The sequence below is a fragment of the Aedes albopictus genome, chromosome 2 (assembly GCF_035046485.1).
Source record: "Aedes albopictus strain Foshan chromosome 2, AalbF5, whole genome shotgun sequence".
Taxonomy (NCBI): Eukaryota; Metazoa; Arthropoda; class Insecta; order Diptera; family Culicidae; genus Aedes; species Aedes albopictus.
This window is the reverse complement of record NC_085137.1, coordinates 219,387,586-219,402,058: the sequence shown is the minus strand read 5'-3', so window position 1 is coordinate 219,402,058 and position 14,473 is coordinate 219,387,586. Positions and strand designations below refer to the sequence as shown.

General features: G+C 41.1%; 1 protein-coding gene across 1 annotated transcript in view; it reads right to left on the bottom strand.

The window, feature by feature from the left end:
- LOC109411306 (uncharacterized) overlaps window positions 1-13,564 on the bottom strand; it is a 67,238-nt gene extending 53,674 nt beyond the window's left edge. Inside the window, exon 1 of the mRNA XM_029855435.2 lies at window positions 12,887-13,564. The gene's annotated coding sequence lies outside the window, so the exon portion shown is untranslated. The remainder of the gene's footprint in view (window positions 1-12,886) is intronic.
- Between the last annotated feature and the right edge of the window lie 909 nt (window positions 13,565-14,473).

Below are 14,473 nucleotides of genomic sequence, written 5' to 3'. Positions count from 1 at the left end.
CACACGAACACTAGCGCAAATTTTTCCTCACACAAAAGTGCACGCCGATTGTAAGGCTATTCAGATTGCATATGCAAATATTACCCAATCGAAATGGGTAAAACGGGTAAATAATGATAAAACTAACGTCCGGGACAAGAGTGCAAATATTTTCCTCGCAGTTTCACAACTACATCTACAAAAAAGGCACGCATACGTTTGAACGTAATTACCTCTATTGGCTGATGATGTTGCTCTCCTAGCTCAACGGCACTCTGATACGCAGAGCAAGCTCGATGATCTTGCCAATTGCTCCTCGGCGGCAGGTCTTACCATCAACGTCAACAAGACCAAACCGTTGAATGTAAACATTGTCAACCCTTCCAGCTTTACGGTAGCTGGGCATTCAGTGGAGAATGTTGAAAGCTTCCAATATCTTGGTAGCCAAACGGCGACCGATGGCGGCACCAAGATCGACATAAGTGCATGGATCATGAAGGCGGGGGCTGCTTTTGCGAGTTTAAGAAATGTATGGAAGAAAACAATCAAATTAGTCGACGCACCAAAATCCGAATTATCAACTCGAACGTGAAATCTGTACTGCTCTACGCCAGTGAAACCTGGTGTGTATCAATGGAGAACACTCAACGGCTGCAGGTCTTCATTAATAGATGCCTGCGGTATATAATTCGTGCATGATGGCCTCACAATTGGATCTCCATCGTCGATGTCATTAAAAGCCGATGGTGACAGAAATTCGGGAGCGAACGTGGAGGTGGGTCGGCCACACTTTACGCAGGAGCGGAAACAAAATCTACAAGCAAGCGTTAATTTGTAACCCAGCAGGACATCGCAGCAGAGGAAGACCCAGAGGTTTAAGGCGGCGCAGCCTCAACGACGAAATCAAGCAAGTCGCTAGAAATTTGATCTGGCCGCAGATCAAGGCGATGGCTGGCAATCGCCCAGGATGGAGATCTTTCAATTCGGCCCTCTGCACCATCGTGGGTGCCCAGGACTGTAAGTAAGTAATTAGTCAAATTTATTCTATTTCGATAATCGACGATATTTGCACCATTTGTTTCCATCCTTTTTATTATCATTTACAAAATCTCATCGCTAACAAAATATATTAAAATAAATAAAAAGCGGTTAACATCTTTGTTTTGGGTAGAATGAAAATGGGAGCACTATGGTTAAGATGAATTGGATTGAGTTCTTCTATAGAACTTTTTGTCTGATAGTATGTGTAACCACAGAGAACAGACATTCAGATTAGAACATTTTTTTCAGAAAGTTGAGTAAGGATTTGAATCCTTGCTTGATTAAGGATGCAAACCAATACACGAAGAAAACACGAGCACAACCAAACACCATATTGCCACAGCCAGTGGTATAACTTTCATTTCTATACTTTGCGCTTAAATATACACAGACATGTTGCAAATAATAAACAGGTTTATAAGACTTGTCGAGTTGCTCATATATCGATTTATTGATCTAAATTGTTCTCGGCCCAAGGATTCGATAAAATTCTAACATGCCTCAAAATTGTCATATGAGCTGCACTATGTTTCACAATCAACCTGACAGCAAATCGCTATCCTGATATGCTGATCCTACAAGCTCGCCCGTACCGCTATACATGGCACACGTTCCAACCCCGACCGGGGGTGTGTGAGAAGAGCCATAAAAAGATGCGAACATTGCCTTCGACACTGACTACTGGCATGCAGTGAGTTTTCCTGTTTAGTCGCCTGCCCCCTCCCACTACATATTGTCCTCACGCTGTGCGGCAAACACACGTAGGTATCCAAGGACCTATCGAGCGAACCGAACGAGCGGCCGGGTCATGCCAAGACACACTCACGCATCATCATGCCGTCATGCCATAGCCACCGAAATCGTTAGCAGCCCAGCACCGCAATAAAACTTTGACGACGATGTCGGCCGACCGACGAGGATGACGACGCCGACGACAAACCGTGCTTTGCAGTGCTAGAGCTAGGACTCGCAATCACAAGGCTCGTCATCCTGAATTACAACGTGCCGTGTCGTTTGGTCTGACGGTTGGCCTCCGCCTCCCACCACCCGGTGGAAACCCCCTTCACGATCCGGGTGGTGTTGGCGGCCATGCCAGACCAGACGCTGGCGCTGCTCGTTGGCAGAATAGTCCTTTCCTACCCAACCCACATATAGCAAGCAGCACCCAGAAGCAGCAGATGACAAACAACCGAACCATGAACTTGTAAATTTTATTTTATGTATTTCGCTTGAACTGGATTGCCGCGCGTATAGGTGGCAGGTCGGTTGAGATGAGTCGAGTCATTGCCGCCACCGACCGTCGTTTTCGACGACGTCGTCGTCATCATCAAATGAGAGAAGGACTCTGCGGCACACTGACTGGATGCTAGAACCTGGGACAGTGGATTCCAAACCTGTGCAATGGTATTTCGTCTATAGACTTTCCAATAGCATGTTTGAAATAGTTTGAAATACCTTTAGTTCATTGAGAGAATTAAGTTACAAATCGTGGACCCCAGCAAAAAGTTAGTCTCTTCGTAGTTTCCAGCATTCTCAATATTTGGCCACCGATGAATCGAGAGAAACCTTCCATTTTTCCTGGAATTAGGACTTCTTTCAATCCTTTCGTGGTATTATCTGCGTTGTCTGGTGAATAGATCTGTTTCCGTCTACAAAAGATTCAGAATTCAGATTCTGAAAATATAGGTAGAGGTACATGACTGAGGTCGTCAAGATTTCCCAGGAAAATCATTACCGTATGCCTCTTTATTTTCTACACGTGGAATTGCACTGTAAGTGAAATCATCTCCGGTTGAAAACCACTGTCCTAGTAGGTAGCGATCGACGATGACGACGGTAGGTCGGTCGGTCGAGGATAACACAGTCAGTGTGTGCACAGAAAAGAACAGACCTGGCACACGACGACCGACGACGGTCGGTGTGCAGAGCTGGGCTGCGGGTGTCAGAAAAAGTGAGTGTGTATGTGCGCGCAGCCCGCCGTCATCTACCGATGATGATGAGTAGGTAGTGGGTGGTAGGTACCTACTATGGATGGGTGATTTACGTGGGTGGGTGGTTGTGGGACGGATGGATGGGATACAACCGGAGGCGGAACACGTGTGGGTGGGCTGCGGTCGGTGACTGATTGCTTCAAGTGGTCGAATGAATACGGCGGCGCGCACACCACACGGGGGGAAAGATTTCGGTGTGCTTGGGCAAAATTTATGGGGTCTGCCCGGATTGATATACATGGACTTCTATGGTTAACGAGTCTAGATGAAGATCATTTGAAGGATTACAGTACTCCGTGATAATTTCTGGCGTCGGCGTCGTTCAAAGCTCCAATCAGCCGAATTTTACTTTCTAACTTGTTGTGGAATTTATAGCAATGGAAATGGAATTTATATTGTTTATCAATCTTGTCTCAGGTACATCTTTTTACCCTTCTTACACTCATAAGAAGCGTATAAATATCGCTCGAAAAACCTACTTTCCATTCGAGGTCCGGAAGGCCGAGTCTCATATACCAATCAACTCAGCTCGACGAACTGAGCAAATGTCTGTATGTGTGTGTATGTGTGTGTGTATGTGCGTTACAAAAAAGTCACTAACGTTTCTCAGCCGCCTGTCAACGGATTTGGGTTCTCTTGGCAGCAAATGAATGCTATCACATGGAACGCTATTGAATTTCATTTCGATTGGACATTTGGTTACCGAGATAATTTTCGAAGAGTACTTGGGAGAAGCTCCTCAGCCGTCTGTCAACCGATTAGATTTCTCTTAGCCCCAAATGAAAACTACAGCATCCTAGTGTGGTATGGTATATTACAAACTATAAAATAATAACTGATTTGAAGATTAGGCTCATTTAATTTATTTGGCTTGTTTAGGCTGCGTTCTGCGCATTTGAATTTGTGTAGACATTTTGAATAAACGAACCCCAACTGACAACCGCTTGAGAAAGAGAAGAGCGTAAGAGAATGTGAGCGAAGAGCCCCCGACGCCGGTCGAGTGGAAGATTCGGCATCCGATTATGCATGCGATCGGTGAAAGAAAGACGGAACGGGAGGAGTCAATCGGACAAAGCAGAGAGCAACGGACGTGTTGCATTCTGGTGGTTGTAAGCCAGACGAAAACTCACGGAGTTTTCATCTGGTTACGACACCTAGTACAACCGTATTGCAACAAATTAATAATCAAAATGGTCGAAAATCAACCAACATCTGGACCTCCACATTTCCACAAAATTGGTCATAACTCGTCAGGAACGGAGAAAACCTACATCTTGTAAATTTTACAGAATATAGCTTATGTAATTCCCTTCCAAAAATATTTTTTTTAAGAATTTTCCCGGACTGCGAAAATAGTTTTTCCGACTTTTTCAACCGATTTTCTTCAACAGTAGAATTTTTTTGGAAAACTATTTTCATTTTATATTTTTTTTTTGGATTTCTGAGAAAATTAGCTTACGATTTCACAAAAAAAACATTGTGTCTAATACGCTTCGTTCTTAAGTTATGATTTATGGCTAGTTTCCACTTCGTACGTACTGTGCAAAAAGATAGGACAAGTAATGGTCAAGTAATGATTCCGCTTCAAAATTACTTGAGCAGTTCGCAGATGGCAAGTAAGGAAAAAAAGTGTAACACTCGTAACCGCTCCCGTGCGAATCAAATGGAGCTGTCACTTTTCCGTGCGGAAAAATAGTCCGTGCTATTATTCCGTAAGGAAAAGTAACGTTTCTCCCCATACTGGATCAGTTGTCAAAATTACTAGCGGAAAAAAGAGGAATTTTACTTGAGCGCTTTACGTGGCAACAGGAAACTTAGCTTTAAAAAAATGGCTCATACAGGGGATAGACAAAATGATCGAGATAGGCAAAATTTTCACTTTTCAAAAATGGTGGAAGCGCTATAATTTTTTGAAAAATGCATAAAAAAATCTAAAGCTTTAACCGGAAGTTGATCAATTAGTTGTGTATCAATGGTAAAACTTTGGGAAAGATCGGGCTATTCTATATGAAGTTCAAAAGATTATAGAAAAAGTCATAATTATCCGATAGCCAACTTTGAACTATTATATCTCCGGATTCAATGAACCATACGGGGATTTTTTTTATTACCGAACAGTTTGGGCCGAAGGGTCTCCGATTTCAATGAAAATTTCACCAGAGCTAGAGGTCGTGGATATATGATCATATATGGAATTCAAAAAAATCATAGAGGACTATTTTCCCGGAAAACGCTAGATGAAATTTCACGATTTTCTAAAATTGTCTAAAACACCCCAAACTTCAAAAAAATCATATCTCAAAAACTATGCATCGTAAAACAAACTTTTTTTAGTGAAATCGACGCCAAATAAGTCGAGAAAAAAAAAATTCTCAGAAAATGTTTCACCATAGAGAAAAAAACGTCTAAAAATGCTGATAAAAGTACCGTCTGTATCATAGATTATTTTCAACAAAATTTTTCTAAGCGCAAAAACTAATGTTCTTTCTTTCGTTCTTTGACACCAAAATGGAATCTCTTACCGTTTTGGAGATATAGCCATAAAACCAACGCCAACGGCCAGTCGCTATATTTTCATAGGAAGCCAACTAAAACAGCGGCCGTTCACTTGTTACAACACATTTGCATTGTAACGAGCAAATGGCATTCGCTCATTGAAACGTAAGTTTGACACTAACGTGCATCGGAGTGCACGTACCAATTTGTACAATAATAAAAAATCCCCAAACAACGTCAATATTGCGTCTTATGAATTAATAAGTATTCCGGGGAACCCCCTTTACATGAATAATTTTTTCGCGAAATTTTCCAGTAATTCAGAAGTTTAGCAAGAATTATTTTAAAGGGATTCCGCCATAAATTCAGAAGGAATTTCTCTGAAGATTTTTCCAGGTTAAATAAGTTTCTTCTGTGAAAGTTTCTCCAGAGATTCTGTCAGGCATTCCTCCAAGAAAATTTCTTTGGATATTCTTCAGGAGTTTTTCAATAAAGTTGTCAAAAAACATCTCGAAAGTATCAAACTGGTTTCTTCAAAAATCCTTCAGAAATTCGTCCTAGGATTCCTCAGGGTTTTTTATAGGAATTTTCTTCAATGTTGTAGATGTATTTCTTCATGTGTTTGTACCAACCTTTCTGATGGAATTTCTCCAGGAATAACATTAGAGTTTCTTCCAGAAGACATTCTTTGAGGTTTCTCCAGGAATTTTTCTAGAAGTTTCTACAGGAATTCTTTTAAAGGTTTTTTTTTTAATATGCAGTTCTGCACTAAGATTCTTTCAGAGATTTTTTCTAATTGGTATTTCTACAGAATTTCTTTCAGGTTTGAATTCACATATTTAGGGATTCTCCCATTCATTTATTAAAAAAATTCTCTACAAAATTCTTAAATGACTCTTTGGAAAGTTCTTCCAGGGGTTTCTCCAGAATTTGCCCCAGGTATTTCTCCAGCGATTGCCTGTTGGGTTTATTCAGACCTTTTTTCAGATCTTTGAATGTTACAGAATTTTGTCCGGAGATGCCTGAAGATTTTCTCTAAATATCCTCTCAGCAATTCCTGCAGTAATTACTCCAGAAGCTATTCCTTGGCACTATTGAAGATTTTTTTTTTCAAGAAATGCTTTTATGTATGGGTCTCCAGTTAGCCTAGTGATTAAGGCTATCTGGATCTGGATCTGGATTAAGGATCGCCAATCCGGAGACGGCGGGTTCGATTCCCGTTCCGGTCGGGAAAATTTTCTCGACTCCCTGGGCATAGTGTATCATTGTACTTGCCTCACTATGTACAAATTCATGCAATGGCAGGCAAAAAAAGCCCTTCAATTAATAACTGTGGAAGTGCTCAAAGAACACTAAGTTGAAGCGAGGCAGGCCAAGTCTCTGTGGGGACGTCGAGCCATAAAGAAGAAGAAGAAGAAGATTTTATGTATGCAGAGCTCGTCCAGAAGTTTCTTATTTTTCTAGCAACTGAAAAGATATTTCAGGAGTTTCTTTAGATAATCTTTCAGGCATTTTTCCAGGAATCCCTCCAGAGATAACTCAGAAATTGCTTCTGGAAGCTATGTCCAGGTATATCTTCAGAAATTTTTCAAAAAACTTCTAGGAATCGCCAAAGGTATCAGCGGGAGTTTTTCGAGAGATTCCTTCAGATAATCCTGAATTTGTTTGGAACATCCTTTAAAAATTCTGTGAAGAATTCTTCCAGCATTTTTGGCGCAATTTCTGGAAGAACTTCTGAAAAATCCCTGCATGAATATCTTAAACAGTTCCTGGAATCTCAGATATTATTTCTATAGAAATTTCAGGAGCAATTTCTAAAAATAATTCCTGCCACAAGAAAGCATTGCAGGAACCCCTGGTAAAAATCCCAAAACAATCTCTGCAGAATTTAAAAATAATAGACTAACGACTTAAAAACGCCATGGAAGAGTTTTCCAAGAAATCCTTTGATGTAATTCGTGAAGAAGTCTCTGGACATATTTTTGAAGGAATCTCCGAAAAAAAAAATCTGGAGAAGTTTCCAGTAGAATCACTGTTTAAGGAAGTAATGTTGAATGAATCGGTTGAGAAATATCTGAAGAAATCCCAGGGAAATTCTTTAAGCAATCTCGGAAGGAATTTCTGAAGCCTGGAGAAATACTTGAAAAATTCCTCGGGAAACCCTTGGGGGCATTCCATGAAAAGTTCATTGATTATTTTGTAAGAAAATTTTTATAGAAAAAAATATATTTTGGATGACTTTTGAGAGTATTTAGAAGGAATTCCTGTAAGAATATACATATGGATAAACACCTTTCTAAACTTCTGTAAAGATCTCTAGAAATCTCTGAAATATTTCCTGAAGAAACCACTGATAGAATTCATGACAGAATCTTCGAAAGAATTCCTGATGGAATCCCTGGAGAAATCCCCTAGTGATTTTCTAAAAAAAAAATTTTCCTAAGAAAAAAATATTAGCGGAGTTTCAGAAGGAACACATGGCAATCTACCTAGTAGAATTCTAGGAGGAGTTTCTGAAGACATTCTTGAAGGAACATTTGAAGTCCTGGATAATTTTCCTTAGGATTCCTTCGAAGAAGATTCGATGATGGAGTTTCTGAAAGAACACTCGGTAGATTTTAAGACCGAAATCCTGGAGTAATTTCTGATGGAAACCATGGAGCAATACTGGAAAGAATCAATAAAAGATTTCTCAAAGAAATCCTTGGATGAATTTACGAAGGAAACTCATAAAGAATTTCTGAAAAAAATCTGAACGGGTTTTACCTCACTCTTAAAAAAAATCTATAAGAAACTTTGGATTTTTTTTTGAAAATTTTCGACGAATTTCTTAGAGTGGAAGTGCATCAAATGAGCATCATTACAAGTATTTCACTTACACGACGTGATTTATAATTAAGAGTTTTCCTGAAATTCTTCTAAGAACTCCGTGGAAAATTTCTTAACATACCTTCAACAGTTTCCACAGAAATAAACAAGAATCTTCTACATCATCTTGGCGTAACATCACCACTATGACAAAGCCTGCATATCAGCTTAGCTTCCTCTCCCAATGACTATTTTGCATGTCGTATGGCAGGCATGAAGATACTTTACGTCCAAGGAAGTCTAGCAAATTACTTTTACGAAAAGTTCCTGGACCGACCGGGAATCAAACCCGTCATCCCCAGCATGTTCATACTGGCTACCCACACCTTTACAGTTATTTGGACCCATACACATGAATATTCAGCCGAAAAGAGAAAAGTAGAAGAGAAGTTTACGAATGACATCTTGGGTCCTGTGTTATTTTGCCATTCTATTCAGCATTTATTGCACATTTTCAAAAATTGGCCAAACTATCAAAAAATAACAAATTCGAATACACAATTCGGGTTTCGCAGGCGTAAAGGAACAAACGACTGTTTAGCGTTGCTTACATCAGATATTCTACTGGTTTTTGCGGAAAAGGAGCAATTGGCTTCAGTTTTCTTGGACATTAAGGGCGCTTTGGATTCAGTGTCCATAGGAATATTGCCAGAAAAACTGCACAATAGTGGACTACCAGGAACTTTAAACAATTTCTTGCACAATCTGTTGTCAGAAAAACATGAGCTTCAATCTCGGACAACTGGCAACTTCCAAAATTAGATACATGGGTTTACCGGAACATGGTGGGGTGCTCACCCGGAAGACCTCATAAAAACTTTACAAACGACTGTTCTTGAGTATGGTTCTTTCAGTTTCCTCTCAGCAGCAATCTGCCACCTAATAAAATTGGAACGAATTCAATACCGTTGTTTGCGTATTGCCCTCGGCTGTATGCACTCCTGTATGATACCTCTACAGGACCGCTTCTGGGAACTCTCGCTAAGGTTACTCATCAAGTGTGGAGCAACACACTTATTACACAGCGTAACAAAAAATAATTGATTGATTGATTTGTCTTTATTAAAGAAACTTTCAGACAAAAAATAACTTTTGATCTGTCTCAAGAGCAAACTTATGTGTCTCTGACAGATTTTGGGCCGCTGAATCCGAATCCGGGCTCAGATATGCTCCAGCACGTCACAATTTTGAGCTATACCTTAATTTATAGGGCAAAATATGCGATTTTGGACTTTTTTTAGTGCAAGCCATTAAGCATGGAAATATTTTTTTGAAGCAATCAAAAGGTAAATTGGTCAATTAACATCGAAATTAACGACTCATGCAAAATATTTTGTTTTACCAAATCGAATTTGATAGTTTTAGCGATTTATGTTAGGTACGATATTTCCTATACAAGTTACCCGTCAAAAGTTGCATGCAAGTTTACATACTAACATAAAATGCTTAAATCCATCAAATTTGATATGGTAAAACGAAATATTTTGGTTGAGTCGTTAATTTAGATGTTAATTGACCAATTTACCTTTTGATTGCTTAAAAAATATTTCCATGCTTAATGGCTTGCAGTCAAAAAAGCCCAAAATCGCATATTTTACCCTATAAATTGAGGTATAGCTCAAAATTGTGACGTGCTGGAGATTCGGATTCAGCGGCCCAAAATCTGTCAGATACATATAAGTTTGCCCTTGAGACAAAAAAAAACGTTGCGCTGTGTTATTGCAAACTTAAAAGAGATACTCAGTCTAAATTCATGACATTCATTTTACATGTCATCTGATATAAGCCTCCCAGGTTATAATCCTCCTCGTGTACACTTCATCAATGACAGTTCCTCTGTTATAAAACGATCTGTGAAACAAGCTGTTCAGGAAATATCAGATCAACTTCGGTGTATATCTATTCCTCGCATTTTTAACGAAAAGTACCACAATGTCAATTCCTGTAAGAGATTTTTCACTGATGAGTCTCGCATAAATTAATCCACTGGTTTCGGTGTCTTTAATGAAAATGTCACCGCCATTCGAAAGCTTCAGGAACCTTGTTTATGATTTCCAACATGCCCGTAGACCATTTCTTTATCTTCTCGGATAGTCTTAGTTCCAGTGTCGCGAAGCATCAGCGTACAAGTCACAAAAAAGCTGATAAACAACAAACTTGTATCACCCTCTCTTTGCGGTTTCTGATTCACTCTCTCTACAGTCGCTAACACCAGAAAAGACAGAATCCCATCATAGTCACCCGGTCACCCTTGTTTTGCTACAATCATCCTGACTTGGATACGGCTCATGTGAGTGTCATGACTCTCTCCGTCGCCTCAAGCAGATGCACACGCAACAGCATGTAAAACTATGCATGTGTATTATCACACGCACGGTACTACGTCATAAATCCTATTCGTTTTGCATAGCTCAGTTTAAACGCACACATTGAGCGCACCACGCAGTTCGCCCTGGCTACGGCAAACGCTCTCACTTCGCCCGTTATGCATCGTTGCTCAGAGAGATTGATTCTCTAGCAACCCGCCTGAAGCATACTCAGCATCTGCTATCGCTGCAAAGCTGCGAAGGGTAGAACCCACAACATGTTTGTCATTCCAGGCATGACATGCTATCTGGTTCGTATCACCTTGGGAAGGGTGACTCCAGAAGGCGGTTCAAGTGATTGTCTCGTGATGGTCGCGATTATTCGCAAGACTGCTTAGTTCTATTGAGGTACATTCCATTATTCCAAATGTTATTTTTTTGCGAGCGTGGAATTTTGGTTTGGACGTAGGTCGAGACTTCATACGCGTGATGTCAAGACTCACGTCCAACCATTACTCGCTAGGCGCATATTTGTATAGAATAAAGGAATAAACCTTGCGCTCGGCAATCTATATCGACACCAACATTTCAAAAGGGCGTAACTGCTTTTGGAATCATCACCTTCTTTTAATGCTGTGGATGATGTGTTATGATTTCCATGTTTTTCACAACAAGTACCAGATGGGAAAAACTCTCCTCTTTCCGACAACCACGGTGGTTTGAGTGTAAGGGAGGCAGTACGACCTACAGCTTTGAAAGAAGGTATTACTTCCAAATGCAGTTACGCCCTTTTGAAATGTTGGTGCCGATATATTGAGTGCGGTCCCGGTTATGATGGCATCGATCACGTTGTTTGGCAATGCCCCGATAATGACGCCTCCAGAGCACTACTATTGGATACCCTTGAGGCCCGAGGTAGCCCCTTTGTTCCGGTAAGGGATTTGTTGGGAACCCACGATCTCCCCTATATGCACGCCATTCACGAGTTTCTATAAAAGTATAAAAGCTCAATTCGCTTGTGTTTTCTCCCCCCGTTTCTTTTTCTCTGTTTTGTCCTTTTTGTGCACAAGTAAGTCCTGGCCATCCAGAAGAACAAACCACGCAACAAGTCGGTACCAACACCAATGGGTGCCAAGCGCTACAAAATGCACAGTAACACCGGATGAATTCCAGAAATATTTGTTACCCAATCCTCACCTTGCCCATCCTTGAGAAATGTGACTTCCTAACCTTGAGTTGCCACGAGTACATTGGCCTCCATCCAGAACTAATCACTACTATTAAAAAGTTTTTGATATTTATTTAAACATATAAAATAATAAATATAAAGAATCTCGGCCCTGTAAAGCGTTATGCACGATTGAGCCTTCAATAAATGAACTAGGCGGAAAAGAAATTTGAAAATGTTGAAATTGCAATTTTCCTCAGAATCCCTTACGATATACTCACAGGATCTTTGTCTTCTCAGGTTCATTATTTCACCAATCACTTTTGAGTATAAAAGTACCTAGCATTTTAAAACATCTAATAAATACCTATTGCTGATTATACAGCAAAAAATTAGTTTCACTTAATTCTTTAAAATATAACACCTATCAAAATCAAATTTTCATTATTGAAAAAATTCTAATCACTTTTTGCTTTAGTGGTAGTTTAATATTATAGTTTACTAATACTGTAATCATTAATTTATCAGCTTCTTGTAGTTTCCGAGCATTGAACAATATTCGAATGTTTTGGATTGAACCATCACTTATGTATATTACCGTACAGATTCACAATTACCATAGAATATTTCTACTCAAAATTTGCTCATATGCCCACCATAGTTCATGAAATTTTACCAACTGATCCCATCACTTAGTCCCATGTGCACTGGACTACACAAGTCCCGTCATCAACCTTTCGGCGCCAACCGACGCGGGTGGATGGGTGGCTGTGTGTGCGGCCGGACTAGAACTGACAATCGGGAGTCAGCACCACCGCCGTCACCGCACGACACACGACGACACGAGGCCAAAGGATTACGACGTGAGTGACGGGTGTCGGAAAGGTTATGATTTTACGCTCATTTTCTTTTTATGGTCCGGGGATTACTGCTGCCTGGCTTTTGCCATTCTTCTCTCCTTTCGACGTTGACCTGACGTGTGTCGTCGTGGTGGTATTCCACCGAAACCGAAAAGGGAGGATTAAAGGAAAATCTACCTTTTTCACACCGCCTGATGTCTCTCGCTGCTGTAGAAGCTGCTTCTGCTGGTAGTCCTGGTTGGTCAGTTTACAGATTTTTTTTCTGACTGGTCACTGTCACCATGTCCCAATATCCTTGGGTGAGCACTTAAATATCCTTGGGTTCTTCGACTACTTCGAAAGTCCACAAAAACACGTTATCCTTATGATCACAACGGTCCACACCAGATCGCACTCGCTGCCGTCGGCTCCACAGGACGACTGTCCCAATGCACACACGTGTTTCGAATTCAAACACTCAACCCAAAACCCTTCAACTGTCGCGACAGGTTACCGAGTTTCCACGGGAAAAGCGTGCGAACGTTCCGAAGTCGTGCCACAGACTGCCGTCTGTTATTGTGCCACATTTCTGGCTGGCTGACTGGGTGGATGGCAAAACGGTAGCAGCAGCAGCAGCCAGCCAGCCAGCCAGCAGTCAGCCGCCAGGAAATCCTTCGGAATTGGTTGGCCACCAGAAAGAGAAAAATGAGAAATTGGCACGCGCACGCGAGAGAAAATTTATGTTACGTGAGAGAGTGCCAAGGCGATTATCGGCGGCACAAGTCGCCGCGGCCGCCGTCGCCGCAGAGAAGAGGCCAAAAGGGTCCTCACACCAAACACTAAAAACAACACCGAACCGCTGCTGCTGCCAGCCACTGCTGTGCTGGTTGATGGCTTGCCTGCCTCTCGGTGGGCTGGCTGGTTGGGTTGGGGGTGGCAGGATAAAGTCGAGTTGGTTGCTCGCCGATGACTGATGGATAAAGGTGAGACAGCAATGTTGTGCACAGGAAGTCGGTATAGGATATTTTCTGTCAAGTGTTTTAGCATATTCTACTGAATATTCTGCACTAATCTATGTATATATGTATATGAAAATCAGTTTAGAACCCCTTCGCAGCAACAAAACTCACGAACGGATGAACCGATCGGAGAGGTTCGTATTTACGGTGACTGTAGAAGGTGGAAAAGCTACCAAAATCAAACAACAAAGTAAAGGTCTCATTAGACATGCCAAATATTTAACCAAACAAGCAAAACAAATGACCAACACAACGTGGATCATATGATCAGATCCCAAGTAACAGAACTAGCTGAATAGTAGTTTCTTAAGCTAAAGTTTGCTTAAGAGTAGGTTATTCCACTCTTATACAGCAAAAATGTTTGATGGGATGATTTGAATTTCTGCGGTTTAAGCTCGGCGGCTACCGCAGATTGGATTTCTGCATGAATTATCTCGGGGATTCCTCCAGGAATTCCCTCGGGGATTCTACCAGGAAATCAATCGCGAATTTCTGCGGGAACTCCCTCGGGGATTCATCCACGAATTCCCTCGGAGATTCCACCAGGAATTCTATCGCAAATACCTTCTGGAATTTCTTCTGGGATCCCCTCAGGAATTCCCTCGGGGATTCTTTCAGGAATTCCCTCGGTGATTCCTTCAGAAATTCATCCAGGAATTTCCTCGGGGATTCCTCCAGGAAGTCCCTAGATGTTTCCACTGGGAATTCCCTCGGAGTTTCCACCAGGAATTCCATCGCAAATTCCTCCGGGAATTCCCACGGCGTT